We start from the raw sequence: 23,335 nt of genomic DNA on the forward strand, positions 1-23,335 counted from the left end.
TCACTCAGTTCTGCTTCCCTCTGTGTTGGCACCATTTCAAGCAGCCTTTCCCATTATAGTGATTCCCAGGAACTTTTGGCTTAGAGCCTCTTAGTTTATAGACTTCAGGAAAATCACAGAATTTAGTCTAAAGCAGGGGTCCCCAAACCCCGGGCCGTGGCCTGTTAGGAACCTGGTCGCACAGTGGGAGGTGAGCAGCGGGCAAGCAAGTGAAGCTTCATCTGTATTTCCAGCCACTCCCCAGCACTAGCATCACCACCTCAGCTCCACCTCAGATCATCAGGCATTAGATTCTCATAGGAGCACTGGTCCCTGGTAACAAAAGGTTGAGGATAGCTGGTGTATAGGACAGACTAAAGTTCTGTGTCTGTCTCTGAACTAATCACTGTGGCCAGCGAGGTGAACTACACTGTTTGCCTAAGCTCTAGTCACATGTCCACACTTAGATTCAGGGTGGGATCAAATCAGACTCATCTAAATCACATGCAGGCAGGAGGGGTTGTCTCATCAAAGGAAAATGAGGTTTATTACCAGAAGTGGGAGAAATGGATTCTGAGCAGAGAAAACTAGAGAGAGAACTGATATAGCTATTTAAATGGAGTTGGTTTGAAGATGAAATGAGAAAATATAAAAACATTTTACAAACTAAGAAGTCTTGTGCAATTAAAAAAAAGTTTTTATTTTATTAATTAATGTACTGCTCCATTCGGAGTTTAGAAATGAAAGGCTTTAAAAGCCTGTGTTTTGATTTGATTTGTAGGTCATTTAATATAAACTAATGCAAATAAAACCAGTACAGCTTTAGTGGTGAAGTAAAACTGTAGCGTGCGTGTGTGTGTATAGAATTTTTTTTTGATGACCTTCTGGTGGAGATACTCATGGAGGGGATCAGGAGAGGGAAGAGGGATTGGAGAATCTTGCATATCAAGAAAGGTCTATGATCAACTAAACATGGCTTCCCCACTTCAAACCTCACTCTTTATTTTAAATATTAAATATTGATTTTCTTAATACAGTGAAGTTTATATACAATGTAACCTAGGTGAAATGGGGTAAGTTCATCACATAAGCATCAACTTTAGCTACTACTTGACTGAATTTTTCTCCCTTTTGTTTCTTGGAGAGAACTTTCCCCCCCACCCCCCTCAATATTTCTGCTATTGAGAAACTTATACAGCCACTCCCATGACTGAGGAAGTTTCTGGTCAGATGTCAAAGCCCAGGAAGCCAATTTCTATCCAAGTGTATGTATCACCTTCATGGAACTCCTCAGGAAGAAGGCAAGGTGTACTCATGTACTCTAAGCCTTCCCAGGGCCTTTTCTGCTTGCTCTACCTCCTCTGAATCTCATTTGGCCCAGAGAAAACAAAAATTCCCTTAGGCCACATGGTTCAGCTATCAGGAGAGAAAGTATCCATACAACGCATCCTCTCCTTTTCAAATCCCATTTATTCATTCTCCTTCACATTAAATGCTCATCTCCAATGAGAGTATGCTTTAATTAAACCTAGAAACACTTAGAAAGGAAAAAAACCTGACTCCCCAAAAGATACATACAGAAAAGCACATGAATATATACATATAATTGTAACTTTTATGGATATTTTATTATAGAAATGTATGTTCATGAAAAATTTAAAAAGAAGTAAAAAGAAGATTGGAAAAATCTCCCATATTTCACCATTAAGATATTAGCTCTATGAACATTGCATAGCCTATTCTTTCGGTTTGTTTAGGGAGGAAGGAAGGCCTGACATTTGCATAATTTTTTTCATTTATAAAAATGAGATCATGTTAAAACACTCATTTATAATCTTTTTGTTAACATAACAGTATCTGATTAATATTCTTTTGTACAGCAGTTTTCATAAAAGAGTTGTGTCTTATTTTTCCTATGTAAACATCTACTTTAAAATATTCTTGAATAGAGTAACAATTGCTAAAAAGCAATTTATATTTTTCTCTTTGCATCAATGTATTGCTGCCCCTGCCAAGAGAGATATTTGTATTTTAATATTGCTCTTCTGTAGACAATGCCTTAGTGTAGGAAATAAATCTAACAATTTGTCCCACGGAGGATGTTTTAAAACAGAGTTCACTCGTTATTTTCATCATGACACAGTCTGTTCGTCCATTTGCCCATGAATGACCCCACTCTAAAGTGATACTTACTCCTTCTTCTCCAATGACTATAGAGGGAAGGAAGGAATCAGAGTCAATATTCATTTTAAATGGCATTGATTAAAGATCTCCCTGCTTATGCTTGGCATATTGTATCGATGTCAACTATACCCTTGAACACACACATGACTGGTGTACCGGTTACCCACAATCACATTTTATAGTGTGTGCTTCTCTATTTACTTGTCTGTGGCACACAATAATGTTAGATTTTGGAAATGGAACAAGGAGATATCTTACTATTAGTATATTTCTGTTACTTGTTTTAGTCAAAACATTTCTTGATGAACAAATATATTTTTTTTGTAGGGTAGAAAATGGCATTTCACTAATTAGACAAGATCAATCTACTTTAGAATTGAGGAAATATGATATTTAACTTGGGTAAAATAATGCCAGGAAGGGCATTTGGAGGAAGGAAAGTTGCTGATTGCTAAAACTGGAAATGCCAGATGTTCGATCAGAGTGAGGAAGTGGAGTAGGAAACAGAGAACCCTTGGGGAAGAACTTATATCTGAATGTCCCCTTCCCCACTGCCTTTTTTTTTTTTTTTTTTTTTTGCTTCTGGTATCTCATGGGTTGCAGAGATCATAGCAAAGCAGGATCTGAGGTTCAGGCAAGGTGTCAGGAGGCAAATGTTAGCAACAGGTCAATGCCCACCTTATACAAAAAGCTGCAGGTGTGCTAGTTGCTGATTGATCTCTGGTGTGAATCTCATCTGTGACTATGGCAGCAAAGTTAAGTATGGCTTCTCTGGAGGGTCCAATTAAAGGTCAATCCCAACATTATCTATGGCACATCCAAGTCATGGGAGGAATAAAAAGTGATGTTAAGAGCATAGAAGCAGGGGCAAGCCAGAAACATTTTAAGAACTATTGTTTTATCCTGAGCGTTGTGTTTGGTGGGGAGTGGTAGGAAGTGAGGCTAAAAAGGCAGACAGCACTCCATGGAGAACTTTTATGTGCTGATGAATTTGGATGTATTCTGTGGGTGATGGGAAAACTGTTGAGGGGTTAAAGCAGAGGTGTGACAAAATCGACCTTGTCATGGAAGTAGATTATTTAGGTAGGAATGTGGGGCTTAGAAAGCTGAAGAAGATTAATATGGAAGACAAGAAGGCCCTTTGGAAGGTTAGGGCAATACAGACAAAAGGTCAAAGATATTTGTTGCAGCACTAATTACAGAGGCAAAACATCCGAGAAAATCTAAACAGAAACCAATAGGAATGGAATCATGCAACCATGAAAAAGAATAAAGCCCTCTCGACATACTGATAAGAAATATTCTCCAAGATATGTTAACTGAAAAGAACCAAGTGCAGAATAGTGTGTATAATAATCATAATATTTGAATGACAATAAGGGAAAAATAAAAATAAATATGTGTTTGCATATGCATAAAACCTAGTCTCAAGGTTAGCTGTGGAGGGAACTTGGGAAGGGAAAGAAGCTTAGAATTTACTGCACAGTCTTTTGAATTATTTGAATTATTTTCCCTGCGATAGAATTACAATTTTAAAAACTTATTTTAAAGTCTTCTGAAATAGCCTATACGAGAGAGGATTTTTTTGAAACTTATTGGATACAAGAAAGGGTTTTCTTGAAACCATATCTCTTAATCTCAGCAACTAGGGTTTCCCATTTAGTGTGCAGCAATTCGAACCATTTTCTTAGTATCTCTGCTCTATCCCCGATCTATTTTCTGGCCCTGATGGGAGATAGCTTGCAAGAATGGGAAGTTAGAAGAACAAATTGGGATGGTGGGCATTCCTGGAAATATTCCTGACTTAACCGAGAATTCTCTGCCATCACATAGAATCCCACACCTTCTCTCTTCCTCAGTCATATAAGCCAGTTTTATGGAGATAAGAATAGGTAATAATTTTTAGGTAGCACCATATTTTGGATGCCAATATTTGATGAATAATACAAATTTTATTTAAAAACAGTTGTTATGACAACCGCAGTGAACACTGGATTTCATGTTGTTATGGAAAAAAAAAGAGTGCCTTCCCTCCAAGGCACAAGCTCACCCCTTCAAAGCAAGGTTAGTTCTTTGCTGGTTAAAAAAAATTTAACTTCTGGATATAATGTGTAAATATAAAACCAACCTGAGATCTCAGTCCCAGTGGATTATTCATGAGCTTGCCTTTTGTCCAAGAAACTTCAGTTTTCTCATGTTGTTTAAGGCTTTGAAGAAAAAATATCCCAGAACTCTTGGTACAGATTTTTCAGCCTCCCTGAAGCACCCCAAACTGTTTTTTTCTCTCTCCTTTTGAATCCAGGGAAACAAACCCCTTTTTTCTTAATATAGTTTTATTCACACATCATTAAGCTCATTTACCATATTATGCACCAGGCTTAGCAGTCATGGCTTTCTCTCGTTGAGAGAATGAAACAATTATTGAGAGAGTACTATAATAAAGGGATTTTGCCCAATTCTGAAAGTACACACCACTGAGGATTTTGCTAAAATCCCTGATTTTACTAAAGTTCACATGGGGAAAGGGTTATGGGGAGATAGAAAACAAGTAAATTATAAATACAACAAAGGAAGTGTTAAATGTAAAGTAGGCGTATATGGCCCTTTGGGCTCTGTTGGCTAACATAAAACATTTCTGAAGAATAGTTTTTACCTGGGATTCCATCATTCCTTATTTTACTCTGAAAAGCGCATGTCGTTGGGTGGGTTTGCTCTATATTTTGGAACTCCCTGATTCCAAGTTTGCTCTATTAAAACATACACACACAATTTTTGTTTCCCTCGGTAAATGCTAGAATTTTAAATATTCTATGCTTTTCTCTAACACAACAAAGAGAGAGAATCAAAGTGATTATCCACTAGTATTTGGCACTCAAAGGCAAGATCACACACACAGTAATGAGCTGAAACACACAGCACAGTGTGGACATTAGTGAACAAGAGGCCATTATTGCCCACAGTGAACAACCACCTGGAAGTTGAGACAGTGACCTGTCCTAATCAGAAAAATAAATGACCAGCTGCAAGGTTAAAAGCTTGTCATTCAAGGAGTGTCCTTCATATATCTGACAGCATCTGGAAACTGGCATCGGCATTAACTACAAACTCATTTGCAAGGCTTGGCAGCATCTCTCCACTTGACACTTCCCTAATCACTCATCTTGTGGGCTCAGGGTGTTCAGGCTATGCTCATAAAAAGACAAAGCAAAAACTGAAAACCAGCAGGATTTTACCAAATGAATGCTTGCCAGTGGATGCAGAAATGCACTGGAGGAACTAGAATATTCAGACAGTCTCAGTCTGTATGTGCCCTTTTCCCACTTTTTCAGATCAATCTGTTTCCAACCATCCTTTGGCTTTTTTTTTTTTTTTTTTAAGACAGTTCCTTTAGAGCAGTTTAAGCATCCAGCAAAATTGAGAGGAACGTGCAGAGATTTCCCATATACCATCTGCCCCCACACATACATAGCCTCTTCCTTTATTAACATCCCCCATCAGAGTAGTGCATTTGTTGTAACTGATGAACCTACATTGACACATAGAATCATTCAAAGTCCATAGTTTACACTGGAGTTCACTCTTGCTGTTGTACATTCTATGGGTTTGAACAAATGTATAATTACAGGTATCCATCACTATAGTACCATCACTATAGTACAGAGTAGTTTACTGCCCTAAAAATCCTCTCTGCTCTGCCTATTCATCCCACCTGCTTCCCTAATCCCCGACAACCACTGATTTTTTTCCTGTCTTTACAGTTTGCCTTTTTCAGAATGTCATGTAGTTAGCAGATTGGCTTCTTTTACTTAGTTATATGCATTTAAGTTTCCTCTGTGTCTTTTCATGGTTTGATAGCTCATTTCTTTTTAGTGCAGAATAATATTCCATTGCCTGGCAGTACCACAGTTTATTTATCCATTCACCTACTGAAGGACATCTTGGTTGCTTCCGAATTTTGGCAATTATGAAAAAAGCTGCTATAAAACATCCAGGTGCAGGTGTTTGTGTGGACATAAGTTTTCAGCTCCTCTGGGTAAATACCAAGGAGCATGGTTGCTGAATCATATAGTAGGAGTATGTTTAGTTTTGCAAGAAACCACCAAACTGTCTTCTAAAGTGGCTGTGCCGTTTTGCATTCCCACCAGCAGTGAAAGAGAGTTCCTGTCATTCTACATCCTTCGTCAGTGCCAGCGTCTGGTGTTGTCCGTAGTCTGGATTTTGGTCACTCTAATAGGTGTGTAGTGGTATCTCATATTGTTTTAATATGCATGTTTGCCATCAGTATATCTTTTTTTAAAAAAAAATTTCCCCCCTCTTTAATTCCCCCACTTCTACTCCTGACCTACAGATGTTGCTGTCTCCCCTTAAGAACTGGATCTCTGAAGGCAGGGCATCTCGCCCCACACGCTTGCAGCACGCTCCCGGGGCCTGGCGTACCTGAGGCACTCGGAGGGCCTGGCGCGCCCAGGGGGCACCCAAGGCCAGGTGCACCTGGGGTATGGTCTGTAGCTCCACCTGGGGCACGAATCCAGGACCTTCTGCATGTAAAGCAGACGTGCCAACCGCTACACTATGGAGCCACCCTAGTATATCTTCTTTGGTGTGGTATCTGTTAAAATCTTTGGCCCATTTTTTTTTTTTTTTAAGTCAGGTTGTTTGTTTTCTTATGGTTGTGGTTTTTTTTTTTTTAACTTTTTTTTTCTTAGAAGGAGCCAAGTGAGAATACTTTTTAAATATTTAAAATGAAAATGAAACATAGGTACTTCTGTGAATTAACCACAGTTAACTTGAAAAGATTTTACTAAAAATGGCAGTGCATGATATACCTGATATCCTCCAGATGTTGCATAGAGTAAAAACTATAGGTTTAGAGTGAAGTCAAAATGTCCCTTAAAAGGAGGACCTAACCACAAATAGGTAAGATATTAGAGAAGACCTTCACATATATTCAAGAAAAATGCCCTACTGAAAAATGCTGGGAATATCCTAGGAGGACAGCATGCTAAGGAGCCCATATTATGTTCTACCGACTCTTTGAGCTCATCAGACAATGGTATTGACAATGATGTGTTTCTATCTAGGTTTTAAGGTCCCAGGTAGAAGGCAGGACCCCCTGAGGCCCTAGTGCAGAACTTTCCATCAACTATTCAGCAATTCCAGAAGATAATCAGTTCTAACGGTCACCTGTGCTTCAAATTTATTGAGATGTTGGTTATGTAGGTTTCCCAAACTCATGAACCTGTGTTGGGTATCTTTTACCAAATGACAAATGGACTTGTTAGATGACGTGGATGGCTTTATACATGAGAAGCACTAACAGAAAACTCACTAACTAGGAGAAATTAATCCATCAAAAGCCTCTATAAATCACAGGATAAGGCTTACAGTACATGGCAAGGACCCAATGACTTGAAAGTGACAATACTCGATGCCTGGGAATAGATTATTGCTTGTCAGACTGAATGATTTGAGTGTGTGGCCAAACCAATGCCTGCTTGATATTTTAGAATCAATTTTTCCAGTCGAACAATATCGACTCATTCCAGAATGGTCACAACAGTCCTAAAGCAGCCTGAATTTCTGAATGTAGTGTGTATCAGACAAAAATTTGTAAGAGCTAGAGAAAAACCCATTTGCAGTTAGATAAGAACTAGGCAGCCTGGGAAAAAAATGTTTTAATTTACATATTTAAATTCCAAACCAAATGTTTCCTCCCTTAAATACACTTTTCATAACTTTCCAGTTAAAATGGATAAAAGAAAGGGATGAAGCTCAAATATAGAGAGTTGAGATGCCTTTAGTATCTAGAAACCCCTTAAAGATACTTCCATTTAATCTTATGCTACTCTTTGGATTCAGAAATTTATCTGTTTGGGTTCAGACATCCCCTGAAGAGATGACAACATTGCTCAAGTTCATAGAAAAGCAATAGCCCAAGATGAGTCAGAAGGGATAGATGTTCACACCAGGGGAGACTTCAGTTCTACTCCTGACAGTTGGAACAGCTCAGGTGTGGCCCATGAGCTTGCTTTATTCTATTTGGATAAAGAGACTTTGCTACTTGATTTGAAGAGGCAGAATTTAACTTTCGATGTGGAACCAGAGCAGATGCCTAGAGGAGTGTTGAGATGACATTGATCTTGCTTTGTTGAAGGTGGTACCAAATGATTTCGCAACGATTTCTTTAGCGTGATCTCCAGTCTCATCTCCCAAGTGATGGTAACATAGCCAAGTCTAGGGGCCCAGACAATGACTCCCTAGTGTTCTCGCAAAGGTAAAAAGGAATGAGTGACATTCAATCTCTAAAGCCAGGCTTGGCTCGTTTTGTACGTGACAACTGGACATTGACTGTAGTTCAAGTTCAATAATAATACTGGCACTGGTAGCTATGGTGACCCAGTAGTTGACCTGACTAAAAAGTTTGCATTATTAGGCTTGAACCTGATGATTGAAGTTAAAACAATTCAGTGGAACTGCCAGCTCCTTTACATTATGTGTAATAAAGCCATGAAACTTATTATCCCAAGAGGAAACAAATTGGAACTATAAAAGTTTAGATAATTCATAGTGATGGGGCTAAATGTATTAGTAAGGGGGACTAAGATTTTGGTGGTGGTGGTAGAGGAAGGGGAATATACATTTTGCCTTTCTAACACAGGGGAGGACAATATTTTCTTTCCTTGGAGTTAACAATCTTTTGGTATATGTAATTCCCTGAGCTGGGTAGTAGGAAAGGCTGCTTGACTTGCTGGCTCTGACATCAATCTGACAGTGATGTTGCCACAGAGTTAGGAGTCAGATAGAATTGGGGAACTGGAGGAGAGTCTTAACCCATGGTCTACAGTGATCCCACAGCATCTTTTCCCCGTAGATGCTAGCAGGGCTCCAGTTTCTCTGGGGCTTCTTTGCAAGAGGAAATGCCTTACAGACCACAGCCCCTGAGAATGATCTCTGCTTCCTACCCCTAGAAGGCTGTGACTGCAGGTGCTGATAAGCAGAAGCATCTCAACAAGGCATGAGAGCACAGAGGGTCCTTGGTGAGGGCTGAGGCTGGGGTCCAAGTCCCTACTCACGTGGACTTTTCCCAGTTACTGAAAACTCCACTAAGGCATGGGCCTACCTCATCTCTTTCCTTGCTCAAACATTGTGGTATATATTGGTTAAATCAGGCAAATCAATGCCTTTAACATCAGAAACCCTACAAAGTTTCTCTATTTGTTCTCATCTGAAGATTAGATTAAAAGTCTACATTTGAGGCCCCATGTAAGAGTGAGATCTGAGCTAATTGGCCTAGATCCCCCCGTGATAAGCCTGGGCAGCTAAACAGTGGGGCTGAGCCCAGGTGGTTTGTGAACACTTAGAAGAGGAATCAGGGCTGATTTAGAGGTTTGGCTGCAAGCAACAATGCCCTGAAAAGTAATATCTTAAAGAAGATAGATTATATCTCTCTCACATAAAAGAAACCTGAAGATAAGGCAATCCAAGGCTAGTGTTGCAGCAACAGGTTCAGGAAACTGCACTTGTTTTGCTGTATTCTGTGTATGGCTTCCATCTGCAGGCTACCTCATAGTCCAAGATGGTTGCTTGGGTCTAGCCATTATCTCCCTATTCTAAGCAGCAGGGTGGAGAAAGGTGAGAGAAAGTATGTACCCACTGCCTTACAAGATTTCCTGAACTCAGCACACAACACTTCTTTACTTAGTTCATTGGCCAAAACTAGTTACAGCCTAAGCTGACTGAAGGGGAAGCTGGGAAATAATCCTTCAGCTGAGTAAAAATGTATTCTGCCTAAATGAAAATCAGAGTTCTTTTACAAGGAGGTAGGGGGGAGTTGATTTGGAGAGGCAACTCAGGATATCTGCCACAACTAGATAACCCTCTCATATCCCCCGTCTCATGAGCTTGTGGATTAAAGTTTTCTTTAATTTTTTTATTTCTGAGTTAAATGGATCAAAAGTCCCCACCATTACCAGGCATTGGCCCTTCTTCATTCTAGTCTCATATTTACCTCCCCTCACTGCCTAGACAACTGGCATCCCTGTGCTTGGGCTGTTTTTGTCTGTGTTCTTCTCAAACATTGTTTGCTGCTGATCCTATAGCCAGTGTAAAGATAGAATCTTAGTTCATAAAGCCTAGAATATTATAAATGGGATGTTACAATATTCCAACTCCATGTTGCCTTTCTCTTAGGGAATTCCACTTCTGGTTTTCTCTGAGGACCCTGCTCCAGACAGCTTGCCTAGTACCGACCATTCAGGGGGGCTCCCTTAGCAGAAAAACATACAAATTTCCTCTGCTTCACTTGCTTTGATACACCCTGCAACCAGGAGGCTGTGCTCCAGATGGTCTCTCTCTGATCTCTGCTTCATTCGTGGACATAGTCCACATTAATGTTCATAACCTCATTCTATTCTAGGACTTCAGAGGCTGCCAGCTAGAGCAGTGGGGTGATTCATTATTTAATAGTATAATTGTTTTGGAGGACTATCCAGTTTTCCAGGTAAAAGTTCCCTGTACTTTTTAGTCTCTACTAATTTTAATAGAATCCGTTTAACCACATAGCTCTTTTCATCTCAGTATGTTTAGAGATCAGCAGGGGCTTGGGTCAGGAGAGGCGTGCAGAGTCAAGGCCAGAGGGAAGGGATCTACATCTTCTTTGGAGGAGAGGGTAGGACTGACTGCCTGAGCACACACGGCACAGATGCTGTGGAGGTGGGAGTGACCACTCCAGTGGCTAGTCGCTAGGCACAGGTTTGAGCCTCAGTTGCAGAATAGCCAGGACTCCTGCTAGATCTGTCATTACATCTCAGTCGCTCACTTGCTCTCCAATGTGATATTTTTAATGAGAGCGAAAGAGGTGAAGTTTTCGCTTCTGGGAATTTCACAAAAACTTGAGAACGCCTAGGGGATATTATCTGAATGTTATCTGTCAGTGTGATAGGGCCCCCCAAAAATTGAGAATCATGAGATTAGAGAATTATAGTAATCTTTATTTGGACTTCAACAAGGCTCTTGATCAGTTTATCCATGATATTTGTAAATTTGGGAGAAAAGATATAGAATATTTGAACCTGATTGAATTAGCATTCCCAGTGGGTGCTAATTAATGGAGGAGAGTGTCTAATGGGTGTCACTAGGCTCTGTCTTTGCCTAATAAAAATATAGAAGGCATGCTAATAAAAATTTTAGGTAACATTAAATTGGCAGTGATAGCTAATATGCAGAGAAAGAATCAGGATGCAAAAACATCTCAACAATCTGAAATGATGATGTGAATTTAACAATAGGAAGGTTAGTGAGGAATAAATGGGATACCTATCTGGAGTCCAGACTATCAACCTCATACATACATGTCGAAGGAGACATGCTTAGGTTTACCATGTTTGAGCAGGATTTTAACTGTCCTTCCTTCCTTCTCTCCTTCCTTCCTTCTTTCCTTCCTTTTTTCTTTCCTTCCTTTAACAAATACTTTTCAAGCTCCTTCTTCACTCAGTGCTGGGTATTTGATGATGAACAAGATAGACATAATTCCTTTCCTTATGGAAACAATTAAATAAGAAAAAAATGGCACATACAACGGTAGAATAAAAGCAGTATCCTAGGGAATACATAACTTTAACATGTACATCTCAAGGGATGTTCACCTTGAGAAAGTGACATTAAAATTAAAATCTGCAGAATGAGTATGAGTTGGCTTACCAGACAATGGAGAGAGAAAGAATGCTCCAGTAAGAAGGAACAGCATGTGTGATGGCCTGGAGGTAAAACGGCATAAAACTTGAAGGAATAGGAGGCTCGTTAATGCTGTATGTAAAGGGTGGGGGAATAATGAGAGATGAAATTGGAGAAGTAAGATTGGAGTAGGTCTGGAAGGGTTTTGCAAGTCACTTAAAGAGCTTGGATAGTATTTTTCTGGGATGGAACACCATGAAAAAGTCTTAGATTTGCATATTGAAATGTCCCCACTGGCTTTGATGAAGAGAAGGAAAGAGGCAGGCAGGAGCACAACTGGGATCTGGAGACCTGTTAGGAGGCTGTCACTGTCGCTGAGGTGAGAGATATTGGTGGCCTCCACTAGTGACAGTGCAGATAGACAGAAGTGGGCAGCACTAAAAAATATACAGAAGAGAAATCAAGGACTTAATAATGGTTTGGCTGGTGGGGGCGAGAGAGGATTCAAGAGTGACATTCAGTTGTCTCAAGATGACTGAGAGGATAGTGAAACCATTTTCTGATTTGGGGGAACATCAGGAGAGGAGCATATTTGGGAGAGAAGGCGATACATTCAATTTCAGACCTGTGGCATCTGAGGCAATCAGATGTTGTCCAAGTGCTGATGTGTAGCAGGCAGTTGGATATAAATCTAGAATCCAAGAGAGTGATTTGGGCTAAAGATACAGATTTGGGAACAAACTCAATGAGCCAACAGAAATAGCAAATTCAATCTTTGGCCACATTTATAAAAGCAAGGAGTCTAGAATAAAGGAAGTGATAGTTCTGGCTCTGGAGTATAAGATGATACAGGGGCTAAGAGCTCTGGCTCTGCCCTGTACAGGCTGTGTGAACCTGAGGGTGGTGACTTATGTCTTTAAGTTTCAGTTTCTTCATTATAAACTGAGGATTATAAAACCAGTTGCTACATGATATTTTTGTACGAATGGAATAAGATAATGAATATAAAATGTGTAACAGTGCCTGGCATATGGTAAGTGCTCAAGCAGTAATAAGCATTGTTGTCATCATTGTTGTTATCATGTTTTACTCCTTGTTTAAGAGAATTCACTTTATAAGGGACTGGCAGACTGCCCCTTATTCAGTTGAGACACTGAAATGTGAAGATTTTCTTATAGGAGGAATGGTTAAAGAGCCTGGAGCTGGAGGTTTAAGAGAGCACTTTTCAAATACACAAAAGATTTCCAGAAGAGAAAGAAGATAGAATTCTCAGTGGGACCCCAGAGGATGGAAATAAGATGCACTGACAGGAGTTTCAGGGAGACTGAACTCAGCTCAGTATAATAGGAACCTGCTAATAGCCAAAGTTCTCTAAAGATAGAATAGTTGCATTTTTTTGGAAGGAGGGACTTCCTCATCCCTAAATTAGAGTTCCTATGATTGCAGTTAGAAGAGTCATGCCTGTTTCTGGAGGTGGGGTCGGACGTAGCCTGGCTAACTGTAGAATGATTGCCTAGTTTGAATGAGGTTTTTATTTAGAGCCTGGTGTCTTCAGCAAGTTCATTAAAATTTATTATAATAGTCATTCTCACACTTGTTCTCCAACCATAAAAGAGATTGCTTTCTCTACTGAGTAGTGCAAGGGCTGAGATTTTTTAGATAGGAATACTTCCCTCACAGGGGTCTGTATTCTACAACTGCCCAGTCTTTATGTCCCAAATGCACACAGCACGGTGTCATGGGTAAAGGGCACAGAATTGCCCAGAGCGCTGCTGCGAGGTTTTGTTTTTTCATTGACTCCTCTTGCCCACCAAATGCAGCATTATCCTTTCCCTGCTGAGTGGTCTCCTCCCCATCCAGCCCTCCCTCTAGGGTACAGCTTTAGGGAAGGCACAGTGATATGTAATAAGTAAGAGGAGGTCAAGACTTTAAATCTCACCACCCTCGGTTTATTTTCTGATACTAAAATGGAAGGAAAATAGAGTGAAACCTCTATGATTTATGGGCTTCTTTCTCTTTCAGTTTTCCAGTTGCCTCTTTGTGCTATGCTTGACATTTATGATATAAGGTATTAATATCTGGAAAGAAGAGCTGCTGGTGCTAATTATTCAGACCTGCTCTGTCAGTGAGCTGGTGAGCAGCACTCATATGTCAGATCCCATCTATGCATTAAGTCTTTAACTTTAAATAGGTAGGAATTATGAGGCGCTATGAGCTTTCACTGTATGGATTTCACAGAATGTCTACAGGATATATTAGTAAATCAGCCATGATAGAGTTGCTGAAAAGTGAGCCAATAACTGTGTGATATATGGAATCCTCAGGAAAATCTTTGATTTAAGAAATATGCCAGAGACACTAAAATGATACAAGGGAGGGAAAATGGAAATGATAGGACTAACTTTTCCTAATTCAGAAAGGAAAATGTTTGCCTCCTCTTCTAATTCTTCAGGTTGTCAGATGTGCCTTGATTCTAGTAGCTATTTGTAAAATTAATCATTTTAAGAGTATCAAACAGACCGGCTTTTTACACTTGATAAATTTTTGATGTTGAATCTTTGAAATATGCAGTGATGTGATTTTTTTCTCTCAAGAGTTTCTCCCCAGAAGCCAGTTAATTTGCAGATGCCAACACATAACTAATGGTTTTATCTCAAAAGATTAATACACATTAGATCAACATAAGGCTAAGGACTCGTGACTATATAGGCTTTTGTCGCGAGAGAATCCAGGCTTTGTGCTTCTGATAATGTTGGCGGTTGTCATCTCATGAGAAGTGATCATTGGTTAGTTAATTGGTCAGCCTAGTAGACCTTGTTATTGACTATCCCACGGTCAATCCTCCTTGTTAAATCACAGTGTTAAAGAACACTGATTTTGTTCAGGGAGCCATGTGCTCAGCTCCAGATGATGAGATATGATTGGCCTAAGCCAATTATGGTGAACTACACTTTTGCCTGTGAAGGGTTTAAGGGCGGGGAGCTGTCCTAATTCTGGCCAAGGAAATATAAGAGTAATGGGGATTGAATGGGTTGAAAGGGGAGGAAACAGTGGTTTCTGGATTTCACGTGAGAGTTAGTCCTTTGTGTCTCTGCCTGATTTTGGATGTGGTTGTGAGATTAACTGGTCCTGAAGCTCAGCAGCCCTGTTGGGATCATGAGTAGAGACCATAACCAGTGCTTTGGGTGGCAGAACAGAAAGATAGAAAGAGCCTGGGTCCTTTCAGACATTATCAAGCCACCAAACCACTCTGCCTACCTCTGGATCTCTTTTTAAATAAATAACAAGTGTAATAATTTAAGCCATAGTCAAGTTTTCTGTATATTGCTGCTAGAAGTCTTCCTAGCAATCACAGTCAGTTACGCTTATAGGCCTGAGACTTGTTCTTGCTCTATTGTTTTAATTCATTAAGTCTTACTTGCATGTAGTAAAATAAAATGTTGAACAATATATATATAGGCATTAAATAAAAATGAGCATCTGTTATACCAGTTCCCAGTGCCCTCCTCAGAGGAAACCACTTTTAATTGCTTCTGTTTTTGGTCCTCTATGGTTATGACTATAATTTAAAGTAATTTGCCTATTCTAATAATCCAGACATATTATTTTAATGGTATTTATTGCCTCCCCACTCTGAAAGATGAGAAATTTATCTTCAGCTTTGATTCCCTCCCCATATTTATTACATTTCCTCTATCATTACATTTATAGTTCTAAATCAATAAACATCACTTTTATGTTTTTACTATCCAAATAGTATTAAGTTCAGAATCAAGCGAAGTGGCTTAATTCCTAGAAAAGGGAATGCAATCCTATATTTCTAAACTATTCAAGGGAGCATGTTCCAGGTGTCGGATTCTCTTTATTTACACTCAAATTCTTCAAAATCATGCCACACTTTAGTTGTTCATATTTGAACATTGGTTTCTTGAACAACTAGGATTTTTTTCATCCTAAATTGCTAATTGCCTTACTTTTTTCTCGTAAAGGGTGAAAACAAATGTATCACTAAGATAACAACTTCTAATCATACTATTTGTTGTATGGAAAGTACTTTCTTAGAAGATATTCTCTTAAGTGTCTGACTTCCCATTCTATCAATAACATATTCCTGCAGAACTATGAAAAGACATTGTTCATTGTTTTCTAGGAGTATTGCAGATAAGAAGTCTGATGCCTATTTTATTTTAATTTTTCTGTAAATGAACTTTTTCTTGATCCCTTTTCAGCCTCCCCTGTCCCTCCTTTTGACATTCAATTCCACAAGGATGAATTTAGGAATGAACCTCTATGTGTTTGCTCACTAAATCTTATGATTCTTTTTTCTTAAATCTTATGATTTTTTTTCTTTTTTTTTTGAGTTCTAGAGAATTTTATCCTATTTTTTTTTTTAAATTAACATCTAATTCACTTACCATAAAATTCACCCTTTTAAAGCACATGATTAAAAAGAATTTTTTGGTATATTCACTAAGTTGTGCAACCATAACCACTGTCTAGTTTCAGAATATTTACATCATCCTCAAAAGAAACCCTATAACCATTATTAGTCATTCCCCTTTGCCTCTTTTCCCCAGCCTCTGGCAACCACTAATATACTTTCTGTCTCTATGGCTTTGTCTATTTTCATTTAAGTGGAATCATCCAATATGTGGCCTTTTGTGTATGGTTTCTTTCACTTAGCATAATATTTTCAAGATTCATCCATGTCGTAGCATATATCAGTACCTCATCCTTTCTTATGAATGGATTCATAATATTGCATTGTTTGTATAAACCATATTTTGTTTATCTATTCATCAACTGCTGTTTATTTTCTCTTGCGCATTTTTTTCAGTTCTTTCCCTTTGGCAGTTAGCTGGATGTAGGACTTCTTATATGATCCTCTATAATTTTAACTTTTCTTTCATATCTTTGATTTCTTTCTTTTTTTGTTTAGCTTCCTGGACCAGATATGTTAGTAAATTGCCTTGATTTTATTTTTCAGCCCTTCTATTACATGTAAAAAAAGAAAGTAAGCATATTTTTAATTTCCAGCAATGTTGTCTTGTATTCTGGTTGTTTCTTTTTTATAAAAAGCTTCTTTTACATTTTCCTAGGTCGTTAGATCCACTATGTTGTGAATTAAGTAAAATAAGGCCCTCACAATGTCTGGTACGTGGTATATACTTCGTTTACGTAGGACTTTCTCTCTTTTCTCCTTCTAAATTGATAAGGCTAGTTTAATATCTTCACTAAAATGGAGCCCACCTTTCCATTTGTCACTCCTCTGAGTTGTTAGGCAAGTGGACAACTGTCCGGTTGCTGCAGACCGAGTCAGATGTCGACAGCTTTAACCTTATTTCTGTTCACGGTTTGTGCTCTTTTTTTAAGTTCAGATTCATCAGGGGCATAATTTATACAAAAGAAAATTCACCCTTTAAAGATGTGCAGTTGAATGAATTTCGATATGTGTATACAGTTATGTTCCTACAACCATAATCAAGATAGAGAATAGTTATATCAACCTAAAAAGTTCCCTTGAGTTCTTTCTCAAATCTCTCTCCTGTAGATTTCTTTGAGTGTTAATGATCAATCCTATAGATTCCTGTCATAGGTTTCTCCTGCTGTGGTGTGGATCTTATTCTCTTACAAACCTCTCTACTGACCGTTGGAGCCCTGGGGTCTGACTGTGAACTCTGTGGGTGGGACATACTGATAGGAAAGTTTTCCTTTAGGGCATATGGGTGTGAAGTAGGAAGGCAGTCATTCTGCTGCTCAAATTCCATAGCCTCTAATTGCTTCCATGTAGGGGATAGGAATGGGGAGGAAGAGCTACCTGCACCAGATAGTTCATAAATAGTCTTTTACTTAATTACACTAACTATTGCTTTGCATCCTACTTCTATTCTTGTTTCTTGTCATCTACACATTTAGGGTATCCTAGGACTCTGGCATGAAGAATGGCTCCCACCTCTGCTGTAGCCATCTTCCAAATGTGTTCTGGGTCTCACCTTTCTTCACGCGGGTTTATCCAGTAATATGGTCCCATCTTCTTTCTTGTTGCCAAGAAATTTATCAAAATATATTTCTCAGCGATATTCTTCCTGCTAGTCACAGTGGTGTCATGACTTATTCATACTGTATTTCTTTACCATAAATGCCACACGATTTTTGTGAGGGAGTGGAAATAAACACACATGCTCAGTGTGCCATCTTGAAGTGTAAATCTTCAAGAGACCAATTCATAAGAATCTATGGTAAATCTGAGAGATTAGCAAGTAGTCAAATTGCTTGAATATATTCTCAGATTAAACCTTTCTTCATGGAAAAGAACTATTATCTCTATCTGTGAACAAACTTCATGACTGACGTCACCATTAACATGTACTTTGGTTCTCAGCTTTCAAGTTATTTATTTATTTTAGACTATAAACTTTCAGACTCTCATAGGTAGTTTCAGGAAGTGTCCTAAAGTCACAGGTATTGACATCTTAGAGAAGTATAGTTTAGTTTTAGCCATATGGTAAATATGGCCTGATAGTAAGTTACTTCATCAATACATATAACATATTTGTGATAGATGCAGAAGCTACAATTTGATTTTTACTAATGTAGAACTTGAAGCAGGGCAGCTAGATCTGGGTTATAGAGAAGTTCAAAACATTGGATTAAAATCTACTAGAGTGGATATAAAAATACAGAGTATACAATGCCTCACCTTGCCTCCCATTAATTTTTTGAAAGGAATGCTTTAGAAAAGGAAAGTCAATTTAAACCAAAACCAAAACACTTCTTTCTCATTCTAAATCATAAGTTACCACTAAGATAGCTTTCATTATTGATCTTTTCTTTCTCTTCATTAAAATTGTAGGGGGAAGGAAAGGGAGGCTATTAAAACATTCTCTCTTTGAGTTGCAAACAAATAAGCTTCCTGAGGCAAAAATCTCTAGTGGATGGGCTGTAGTCTCCTCATCGTGAGCTCTTGAAGTTATAATATTCTGGCAATAAGGACTCTCCATTCCATAAGGAGGCCAACCCAGCTTTCAAACCTCTCTTGAGAAGTTAGTACCCAACAGATCTTGTAGTGGAGAGGGTGTTGAAGCTCTCACCTCTTCTTTCTTCGGGGCCTTAGCTGTGATCTCTTTTCTTGCCCCTCCCATGGAGCACCTGGACATACAAAAGGGATTTAGTAGGGGTCTAATGTATTTGAGATGGTGAGCAGTCATCACCTTGCTGAACTCTATCAGGGATGCTGTCCTACATGGTAAGTGTGCTCCTGATATGTGATTTTTATACAGGTCATTGATGTTTTGGGGAAAGTGCTCTCCCTAGCAGTGGAATCTAGACTAACTCTATCATATACATATATCATGTATCATGCACATCAGTCTGATGGGAACAGGGGGCTTAATCTTCATATGGGCTGAATTTTCTTTCCTATAAAGAGGAGATTGTAACACATGCCCTCCTTACATGAAATATCAGATATACCAGGGTCTTTGTGCCTGAGTTTTGGAAAGCACAATGCTCTCTGCAAATGTAAGATGATGTTACTGTGGCTTCTCTTATCCTTGCTCTAGTTTCCTGCCTGGCCCTGCCCACAAAAACCAGCTGCTCCTGTTTCTTCTGTGACTTGTGGTGGCACCTTGGGGACTCATGCATTCAGCTCTATCAGTTTATATGAGTAGTCACTCACCAGTTATACCCTCCCTGCCTGTGGGGCTGGGCAGCCCTCCAGCAGCCACCCTCTCAGGAATTAGGCTCTTTCTTATTGTCATACCGAGACCTTAAGACCTCTCAGAGCACCTCACAGGGCCTCAGGGGCCAGCACTAAGCTGGAGAGGAAGAAAGAGTGGGAGGCTTGTCTGTGTATTCAGGGAGGTGCTTAGTGAGTTTGTGTATGAGATACAAGGGTAAGGCTGAGATGAGCTCATGTTTGAAGAATTTGAAGAACTGGGTGTAGGGAGAGAATGTAGAACAGACTGAGGAAAGGTGAATTGCATGCTAGATGGGTGTGAAAGCAGCTAATGCTATGTGAGTGAGGAAGAAGCAAGACCAGGATATGCTATCTGTGAACTTCACATTGCTTGTTTATTTTTGAGTCACTTCTCCCTTTACCCTTTTGGTATGTGTGCATATTTCCCTCCATTGTGTCTCTTCCCCTTTGCCCTTAGCTGGAAGAGGGATGGGAGGAAACGCATGAGGCTACTGGAAGGTGGAGGGAGAATTGCACTGCCCTCTAGCTGCCATAGCAGAAACTACAGAGATAACCTAGGTTTCTGTCTGGATAGCAAGACACCTTTAAAAAACATGTCTTTTTGCCTGACTCTTGGGTTTTTTCCTGAAAGGAAAAATGGATGAATTATGTAAATGCAAAAGAGAGGCATAAATCAAAAACAAAGGGGATCATTCATCAGTAAAGTTTTGTGGTGGTTATAATTTTAGTTTTTGCTAACTGAAAACATGGCGTTGGCAGCAGATAAGACCATCATATCCCTACTTGTAGTGTGCCTATCTTGTTCTCAGAATGTCAACTAATATGGTCATCAATAGCAAAAAGGCATAGGGTTTCAGGACATAAAATCTCTCTTACCAGCAGCCTGCAGCATTCTATCACATTTTCTTCTCAGACCCAATTCTTGAAGCCCCATTCATTGCAAAGAAAGTTGGAGCTAGAAGGCAGAATAAGTCAAAGGTGAATAAGTCAAAGCTAAGCTTGAACACTGAAACCCTAGTGTTGATAACTTGGAGTCCACAGACTTGGAGCTGACCACATCACCCTCCCCTTCAATACCCAACTTCCAGATGAGAAGGCAGAGAGGTCCAGGGCAGAGTGACTATCATAGGGAGGGCACAGGTGAACTACCTAATCTCGTAGTTCATCCTCAGACATAAAGAGAGCTCACTGCCTCGAGAAATTTACAAAATGAAGTGAATGAAAGAAGAGAAGGGACAAGTGTCGAGTCTATTAGGAAAGGAAAAGTCTGTTAAGAAAGCAGCCCAGTGAAGCAACTCAGTTTCATGGTCCCATTTTCCAGATGAGAAGACTGAGGCACAGAGAGTTTATTTGCCAAAGTCATTGGCTTTGTGGAGCTTTGTGGGCACTTTATGGAGCTCCCACCCTCAGTTGTTCCAAAGTTTGTGCTAGTCCTAACAGGAAGCAAGAAAAAAACATCATGTCCTACTTACCCAATAGAACTATGATATTTTAGTGCTGAAGTAGTATCTGGGGCCATCTATTACATCTCTTAATATTTTCATTTCAAAGGTAAAGAGACCAAATTGCCCAGGGCCAGGCAAGGTAGGCTCAGAATGCTTTCCCAGCTCGGTAAAGGCCACCACTGTCTACTCAAGTCTTCTAGCCAAAAACCCAGATGACATCTTGATGACTCACCTTCACCTTATACAAGAAATCCACTTTTAAGTTCAGCAAGGTCCAACTCTAAAGTATTGAATCCTTTCTCTTCTCTCTTTTGGATTTATGCAGTAGTCTCTTAATTAGCATTTCTAATTCCCCTCTTTGCCCACTAACCATAGTCATCTTTAAAAAATGGAATCTGTCACTCTTCTGCTTAAAGCACATCAAATACTTCCCATAATCTTAGATTAAAATCTAGACCCCTCACCGTGGCCTCTAGGCCCTCTGTGAACTAATCCTTTTCTTCTGACCTTACATAGGGTCCTGCTCCATCCTGCTGGCTGTCTCTTGCCACGTTGGCCTCCTTTCTGTGTCTTGGACCCATTAAACTCTTTCTCATCTCAGGATCAGTGCCTGAAAAGTTTTTCCTTGGAATCTGGCTAGCACCTTCCCATTCGCCAAGTCTCTGCTTAAATATGAGAAAAGCCTTCTCTGACAGACTTATTACAAGTACCCGCTACAGTTCTTATCTATCACATTACCCCATTTCTTTCTTTCATGGCATTTACCACTATCTGTAAACATCTCGATTATCATGTACTTGTTTATTGTTTTTCTCCAGTAGAATGAATTTAAGTTTTTTGATGGCAGAGACCTTACTGTCTTGTTCATCTGTGTTTTCCAAAATTTAGACCAATACCTGACACATAGAAAATGCTTAAAAATACTTTTTGAATGAATAAATGACCAAATAAGTTCAGGCTTTTGATTCCGAGTCAATGTTCTTTCCTTTACAACTCACTGAGATATAAGATTTGTGACATACTTGGGAGTTTGAAAGCAGAAATTTTGCCCCCAGTGGGTAGCAAGGTCAGAAAAATGGGCAATTGGTAGGAGAGAGCCTGAACGCAGGAAGAGCGTGGGAAGGCAGATCAGGGATTGTCTGTGTCAAGATCTGCAGTGACTATTTCTTGATGTATCCACAAATATTTGCGACAGAGTCTTATTACATATAACAGCAAATTCCAAAGCAGCAGTGACAGCAGAAAAGAATGAACGGCTAAGGAAGCAAGCCCTGAGAAGAGAAAGTGCTTTTGGACAACAGTTCCTTCATCTCAGCATTTTTCATGGATTTCGAATAAGGGGTAATATTTTTATTTACACATTTGCCTTGAAAACAAAAAGCATCTTATATATTTTCAAAATGGAAATGACTAAATCACACGTTTAAGTTTTGCTTGCTATTTTATATTTTTAGTGAGTGCAGTGTTGTCCACCCCCAGCCACCACACCCCAAGTCTGGGTGGGATACTCTGAAGTATCAGGAAGCTCACTTCTCAACAAGATTATCCTCTCCATTTTGCTTAAATTTTCTATAAATAGCTGAAGGCAGCTTTAAAATGCTAAAAATTAATATCAACAAATACAGAAAATTTATTGTGTTCAAGCCTGTAAGCCTTGACCATAACACATAGACCTCAGGAACCTCGAGGACAGGCCCATGGTTAGTTTAGTGTTCCAGTGGCCAGGAAGCAGTAGGCGCTCACAAAGTACAGCATATATGTAACTATGCTAGATACTTGGGAGATAAATAGTCATTGTTCTCAGAGTGCATACTAGATGTTCAGTAAAAATGTTTAAAAGTGTATGTAGTTGGGGAACAGGTAGGAGACTATAGCACAAAATAGTATAGGGTAAATGTCCCAAGAGAAGTATACACCATTAATTTGGACATGTAAAGAAGAAAATTATGACCTATAATTTCAGGATCAGGGAGGGTTTTGTGAAGGAAAAGTGTTTGAGGATAGAAAATATGAGTACTGACTTGCCGAATGAGTAAATGCACTTTGTGCAAGGGCAGAAAATGCCAAGCAGAAAGAGAGGCAGGAAAGCCTAGTGAGTGGAGCGTAGGATCCATGCAGGAGAAGAAAGGTCAATGTCTGGAGCAACAGGCTGGGGAGACTATGCTGTTGAGGCTCAGACTCCAGTAGAAGGAATTGGTATTGGAAGTGGGAATAACTCGTCAATCACAAACTGCAGTGTGCAAAATATTCCTCTGAACCTTCATCCCACCTTGCTGAAAGTAAATCCAGTTCATCGTTTGAGGACTTTAAAAAAATATATATCTCCCTCAGTATCTCAGAGACTTTTGTGGTTCCT

The 23,335-nt window shown here is 39.4% G+C and overlaps 1 long non-coding RNA gene across 3 annotated transcripts in view; it reads left to right on the top strand.

Moving 5' to 3' along the window:
- Positions 1-23,335, top strand: part of LOC105290884 — a 153,822-nt gene that overhangs the window by 121,278 nt on the left and 9,209 nt on the right. Inside the window, exon 6 of one of the 3 annotated variants that reach the window (XR_002779864.1) lies at positions 22,195-22,285. The exons of the other annotated variants lie outside the window; for them this stretch is intronic. This is a non-coding gene — a long non-coding RNA (uncharacterized LOC105290884). Of the gene's footprint in view, positions 1-22,194; positions 22,286-23,335 lie in introns of those variants that run through there. 3 annotated transcript variants of the gene reach the window in all.

The sequence above is a fragment of the Pteropus vampyrus genome, unplaced genomic scaffold (assembly GCF_000151845.1).
Source record: "Pteropus vampyrus isolate Shadow unplaced genomic scaffold, Pvam_2.0 Scaffold39, whole genome shotgun sequence".
Classification (NCBI taxonomy): domain Eukaryota; kingdom Metazoa; phylum Chordata; class Mammalia; order Chiroptera; family Pteropodidae; genus Pteropus; species Pteropus vampyrus.